Below are 7,154 nucleotides of genomic sequence, written 5' to 3'. Positions count from 1 at the left end.
CCATCGGTTGCTATGCTGTGGACGCTTCGTCAGTCCCTTGTTTATTCCTTGAATTTATTTTTATACGGATTTTATTATACAACCTGTTTGAATTGATCCAAAGTGTTTTTGATATTTGGCTGTGAATATATGTGTTAAGTAAGCAAAATTATTTTGTATATTCTTAACAAATAACATTTAACAATTAGTAATTCATTACAGTAAACAAAATTAAGTCAAAATATCATGTATATATTTACGGTAGATGATTGAACAAGTAGTAAATTTGTAGTACAGGGAGAGTACCGCGTAAAGAAATTTAAATGTACACAAAATTTGAAAACATCATATATATTTGTAATATGTAGCTCCAGGTGTTCATGTAATGATATCGTGTAATTCTATTGAGCAATATTTATGAAAGAGAAAGTTTCATAAGTTTAATAAAATTATTATACCTCACAGTGTGTCAAATTTAGTAATATCACTAAAGTCAACTTCTTCTTTAATAAGAAATCTATCGCTAATAATTTATTTTTGCTGGTGCTATTTCACACAGTGTGCCGTAGTCCTTTCGTAGGTCGTAGCACATGAAATTTAGTTCCAAGTATCTCAATTTCAGTTTTATTTTGCGAACATTGAAAACAGCTAGAATAAGTTGACAGTATTAATTTGCCTTGCACAATTGATAATTGCAAATTATATTATTTAATTTAATCCTTAGTTGTTTAAATTTGGGATATATTTCTTTCTAGAAGTTACTTAAGATGGTTTAAAACCATATCTCTATTATTAGCGTAGTGAGCTATGTTTAAAGTAAGGTAGCCAAAAGTAGGTAAAGAGTAGAAGATTTACAGGAGAAATTAGTTGAAGTAAGCGAATCGCAATTGATTTTTGTCTCATTAAACAATGGAATAGAAGTACATTTTGTAGAAATCATCGTAGACAGACTATATGTACTTACTGGAAGTGCACATAAGGGGAAAAATGAATTGAAATCTTTGTGTTTTACGTCCCACGATTATGCCGGTTAGGCTAAAGGAGACTGTGATTATGAGAAATGAATGAAATGGTAGAATGAAGAAAGTGGGAGGAAACGGGAGAACCCTGAGAAAACCCACGCACACGGTGTTTGTCCACCACAAAATTCACTTGGCGGGAGCAGGGTTTGAACCCGGGACCCCATGCACCAGAGATGAACGTTCTACCACTGAGCCACCGCGGTCCTGCACATAAGGGAATATGAATACAGTGATGCAGGTAGCCCGAACAGAATCGAACCTAACCTAATATTGACAGAAATGCACTTTTTTTTTAAGCTCACCGTCTTCAGTTAAACATTCGCTGCGTAGTCATCACTTCAGAAGCAATTAAGTCGAAATATGGCTTGATCCATCATCTTGGATTTTTTTTTTTTTTAAGTGACTGAAATTTCCAAGATCTTAATATTTGTGACCGACTTTTACAAATTCCTCTGCATGTTAAAAACAAATAAGGGTCTAATTCGTTACTTTGTCTTCTGAGGTGAATTGTTATGAAAGTACTTCGGTGACGTTGGTGTGTTATGTTGTCATTTTGAAGTTGTTAAACATAGTCAGTATGGATATACTTTACAATACACGCTCCACCTGCGCATCGATAAGTAGGGCTGCTTTAAAAGGGTATAGTAGAGTAGGATAGGGTAGAGTAAAGTAAGATGGGGATAAATAGGGTAGGGAAGGTTTAGCTTAAGGTTAGGGAAGTTTTGACCCATTTTCTTAAAGTGAATAGACTGTAATTTCTCGTTTCTAAGTGAGTATACCAGCTATACCGGGCATTGTAAAGTTGACACTCAGATATTTATTATAATAATAATACTCTTATTATTTAGTCTGTGAGGTGGGGTTGCGGAGCTTGCTGTTTCCCTTCAGTACCTAAACTACAGTACTTAATGGTTGTCTTACCTTGTCATCAATGTCTACTGTTTTACTCGTTTCTGTTTTGTGGGTATGGTTTTTTCAATGAATGCACACCTCGCAAGAGTAACTTCTTACTAGTTTGCCTTTTTTGAACATGTTCGTGTTAAAAGAAATTTAGTATAAAGGTTAGTTACTGTTTATTCATAGGCTTGTATTATTTCCGTCACTCCACTGAGAATATTTTCAACTAACGTAAAAAGTTCGTTACTGAATTCTCTGTCTGCCACTTGTCTATCTGTTATTTGAGATTTTTTTTTTCAATTTTAAGCCTTCCATTTGATAGAACATCAAAAACTATGTGAAAAAGCGATGGGATTTTTCGCGCCACTCTTACTGTCAGGATTGGCAAAAACCATGGTTTTTAAGGAAAAAACCAAAAAACCAGTTTTTTTGGGTGTAAACCAGGTTTTCTTGGTTTAAATAATTTGCTATATGTATTTATATCACATATCGATAGAAATAAGCTTATTTCGCCTTGGTGTTAGTATGCAACAACCGGGTTATGCTGGAAGGTTTCACATAAGCTTAAAGCGGAATCCAAAACGCTTCTCGGCTTACATCCAAGAACTCCATTTGAACTCGAAACCTGGACTAATTGGCCACAAATGCGATACATCTGCCGACTCACTCACGAAGGATTCCTAATAAAAATACGTTGGACTAATCTTTACATATTTGTTAATATAATCGTCAACAGTCATTTCAGAAGGACAAAAAGATAAACAATTGCACAAGTGGAACCATTATACAGAATTACATATGGACAATTTCAAAGTACTACAGAGTACAGAAGAACTAATTTAGTCCAAGTCAGTTCACTACGACTTTTATTAGTCCATGTTAAAGAAATATAACGACTTAATTTCTTTAAAGTTTCTTCTGGCAATGCTTTTGGAGCGTTTTCAACTGCTTTCATCTCGAGTTAATATGTGCTTCGTGATTGTGTTTTATCTTTGTTGAGAGTAAGTTGTTAGCATACTTTTGTGATCATTTCTGCTTTTAAACATTGTGATTGGTCGATGTTGTAATATTGTTGTACGATGTGTATGACGTGTTGTCTGTGTGGTGGTTGTGAGAACTACTCGTCACGGAATGTAGTTATCACGCGGTTTTTCTTTTAGTGTTTGTCCGAAGTGGATTTCGTAATACTCTGGTGAGTCATTGCGTTAACTTTACAATTCCCGCTTCAGTTGGTAAACTCACTCAGAAGCGAGAAATCTTCCCTAACCTTAAGCTAACCAGTTCCTACCCATTCCTATCATACTCTACTCTACCTTACCCTGAGGCCGCGGTGGATCAGTGGTACAGCGTTCACCTCTGGTGCATAGAGTCCCAACTCGTGCCAAGTGAACTTTGTGGTGAACAAACACCGTGTGCGTGGGTTTTCCAGTATCCTCCCACTTTCTTCATTCCACCATTTCATTCATTCATCATCATCACCGTCTCCTATAGTTTAGTCGGCATAAGTGTGGGACGTAAAGCTTAAACATTTTGTTTTATTGTCATTTCTACCGTACCCTATTCTACTCTACCCTTTTAAAGCGGTACTAGTTATCGATGCGCAGCTGGAGTGTGTATTGTAAAGTTTAGCCGGGTCATTTTTTGTATGGCATTTACTATCTCCCCCAGGTCCGTCGACGGCTTTGAGTCAGTACTATAACTTATAGTGAGCCATAGTAAACGATTACTGGAATCAAATCTAAACTAACCTAATCACTACCAAATGAACCAGAGTCACAACCAAATGATTTGGAGGAGAAAGTAAAAAATCTCTTATTTTTTAAAACATGCATGTTGTTTGATTCGCATTATGCATAAGTTGAGATTGGTATTTTAATTCTGTTCTTAGAAAGAGTTCGAAGAAAACGAAGGTAGGAAGGATTACGTCATTGCCGCGTTACAACTTTTTTTCATTATACTACTTGGAAATAGTTCGTTTCTTTTTTTATTATTTCGGTTCTTTCTACTTTTCATTTAGAGATTCTCTTTCAATATTATAATTAAATCATGTATGTAATGTTTTACTATTCAGATAACGTTGGAAATGTTATTCATTTCAGCGGGATACCAATCAACGAATTTTAGCTATAAATAAAATAGTAATACTGAACATCTAAAAATAACTAGGTTTAGATAGTAACACTAAATAAAGGTTCTCATACGTAAAAGTATCCAAAAGACGTATACTCTTTGTATAGTTTTGAGGCAATTGTCAGGTTTTCCTACGCGCTTCTAAAAAAGAAACGAAAAAAACAAAAAAAACTTATTGCTTCATAAAATAGGTTATGAATACCACTCATTTTAGCTTTGCAACTTTTTGTATAAAATAAAATACAAATTTTGATCAGTGCATATATTATCAAATAATAATAATAATAATAACATTACAGTTTCCGGAAAGTATCTTTTTGTTTATTAGACATATTATAAAATATAATCTCAAAGACTACCGCTTATGTACGAATCTCAGAAAATGAGAGGAGGTCATACCTACGAAAACCAATAAGATCCATCCTTTGATCTTTAACCTTTTTTTTTTTTTTTTTAATTGATTATATATTTTGCAATTTTTCAGTAGTAGAGTGTTCATCTCCGGTGCTTGGGGTCCGTGGTTCGTTCGCAGCTCGCGCCGTGTAGACTTTGTTTTGGGCAAACACCGTGCTCGTAGGTTTTCTCGGGGTTCTCTCGTTTCTTCCTACTTTCTTCATTCCACCATTTCATTCATTTCTCATAATAACAGTCTCCTTTAGCCTCACCGGTATGACCGTGGGACGTAAAACTGAAAGATTTCATGTTCCCGGATCCAGCAGGAATCGATTTGTTTCGACTACGTAAGTAGGTTGCACGATTTGGCTCCACAACATCTTCAGACACTGAAGGTCTACTATTGCTTTTGTCTTTGCAAATGTAACCCCTTTCCTTGAACTGTGCGTACCGCCTTTTAGTGCAATTATCAAACGGTGTATCTTTCCTAGAACGCGTACGAAAATATCATTGCATAACTGTGATTGACATTTTTGTGTGATATTCAAGGACAAAAAGTATTTTCACTAACAATATCAGCCACACGTCCCAGTTGCAAAACTGTCATTTAGCGGCAGAATGTGGAAACATGGATACCAAACAAATGACGAATAAAAACTGTTCGATCATGCTACACTTCCGTGCGTTTCCGTTAACTGTGCCAATCACCCAGATGAAATGTAATAATGTCGAAACACTGACAATCATTTTGAATACCTTTTTGTATATAAAGCAGGGGTGCCCACAAAGGGGGGCTATGACGAGAATTGCGTCATTGAAATATTTGGGGGGGTTAAAAATCTATATAAATATGTTTGAGGGGATGTGAAAATTAATCGAAAAGTTTTTTTTCATGGAAGAACATCTACGGATAGACAATTGAGGGGGGGTGCGTCATGGACATGAGGGGGGGCACCACTTTATAAAGGATCGGACTCACCAGAGTAGACCAGTGCAAAAACATACCATATCGACCAAAATGGTGTTTTTTACACTGCTCTGCCGTGGTGAGTACATTTCTTTATATTTGCTTGGTGCTATAAATTCCTTGATCTGAGAACTGCAAATTATTGTTAAAAATTCCTGAGCGTGTTTAGCATATTGTACGAAGCTTGGCATGCCATTATCAGAACAGAAAAAAGGAAGCTCTGGTGATATGTATGTCGAAATTAAGAATTATTATTTATTATTGTTCAAGAAGATGTTTTAATAGACAGGGATAATATTTAATTACCATATGTATGTAGAAAGCAATGATGTTTATAACTATGTTAAAATTAATTTACGATGGTTATTTTCATAGTGCAAAAGAATTTATGATTTTTTAAAAAAACTCGTAAAATACTTCTACCCCAATTTTAAAAATTGTTCATGAAATTATATATACAGCGTGTATCAAACAGGACTTTACGGCTTTGAAAACTCATACTGATTTATTCACTTATCTTACAGACATGGCTTTGGTGTTAATTTTGTAGCAAAATAAATCAAGTTTTGACTCACGTAGTACACCAGTTCAGAAACAAGCCACCGAAAGCGCTAGCTGCAGTTGCAGCAAAGATGGCCGCCTTTACTGGTCCCGAGCGTGCTAGCTGTGTGTTTTGGTTTGAGGAATCCAAGTCTGCGTCAACTGTGCAACGTCATTTTCGTACAAAGTATGGTAAAGATTATACCAGTAGGCCTCAGTGGCACAAGTGTTTTATTGAAACTAGATGTTCGGTAAGACAAAAAAAATCTTCATGTCGTCTCCGTACGCCTGAAGACGTTGTAGAGTAAATGAGACAAAGCTTTGTGAACAGTCGTACAAAATCAACCCGGTGCGCTTATCCACATCTGGTCGTCCCACACATGACAGTTTGGCGTGTGTTGAAAACATGGTTACATCTCAAACCACACAAATTACAAATGGTGCAAGAATTAAAAGACACTGATAGAATTGCTCGAAAAGGAATCTTGTGTAGAAATGCTACATCGGTTGGATGAAGATGAAGGTTTCATTGAAAAGATTATTTTTAGTGATCAGGCTACTTTTCACTTGAGTGGTACAGTTAATAAATATAATTGTAGGATTTGGGGCAGTGAGAATACACGAAAATCCTTTGAATATGCACGTGACAGCCCAAATTTGAACGTGTTTTGTGCAATCAGCAAGAACAAATTTTACTGCCCTTTCTTTTTCTATAAGCCATATTGAACCCCTTTAGGTATAAGGTAAAAATCTTCATGTATTTTGCTGCAAAATGACACCAAAAACATGTCTTTTGGTTAAATAAATAAAAATTGTAAAGTACTTTTTGAAACACCTTGTACTATATATTCGGTAGTTATGTAACTTTTGCAGAAATGTTTAGATTTCCGTTTCATCCCAGTATACCTGTACCTAATTTATACGTTTTCGCTCAGTCTTATATAAGGAATCTCTCTTTTTCATGTGTGTCTTGTCCAGTACTCCGAGTAACAGAACTCGTACAGTTTTCTTTGACTTACACCTATGCTCATTAAATCTTGCGCGTATACTGTGATTTTTCGAATTTATTACGTTTTTTCTTTCGCCTTTGTATAAAGTTCAGTGACTAGTAAGTGGAATAAAAGCGTTCCTTGTATTAAAATGTTCCCAAAAATATTAAATAATAAAATTGTAAGCAAAAACCGAAATTAAGCTCGATTGACTGAGTTCTGGAAATCGTGATTTTG

The 7,154-nt window shown here is 35.4% G+C and overlaps 1 protein-coding gene across 3 annotated transcripts in view; it reads left to right on the top strand.

The window, feature by feature from the left end:
- The window catches only part of LOC145674559 (protein bric-a-brac 1-like), a 1,152,100-nt gene continuing 1,144,946 nt past the window's right edge, over nt 1-7,154 (top strand). For all 3 annotated transcript variants that reach the window (XM_081744738.1, XM_081744734.1, XM_081744736.1), the window contains exon 1: nt 1-138. The gene's annotated coding sequence lies outside the window, so the exon portion shown is untranslated. The remainder of the gene's footprint in view (nt 139-7,154) is intronic.

Source organism: Thermobia domestica, chromosome 17 (assembly GCF_964235325.1).
Source record: "Thermobia domestica chromosome 17, izTheDome1.hap1.1, whole genome shotgun sequence".
Classification (NCBI taxonomy): Eukaryota; Metazoa; Arthropoda; class Insecta; order Zygentoma; family Lepismatidae; genus Thermobia; species Thermobia domestica.
The sequence above is the reverse complement of the archived record's forward strand: the minus strand, read 5'-3'. Positions and strand labels throughout refer to the sequence as shown.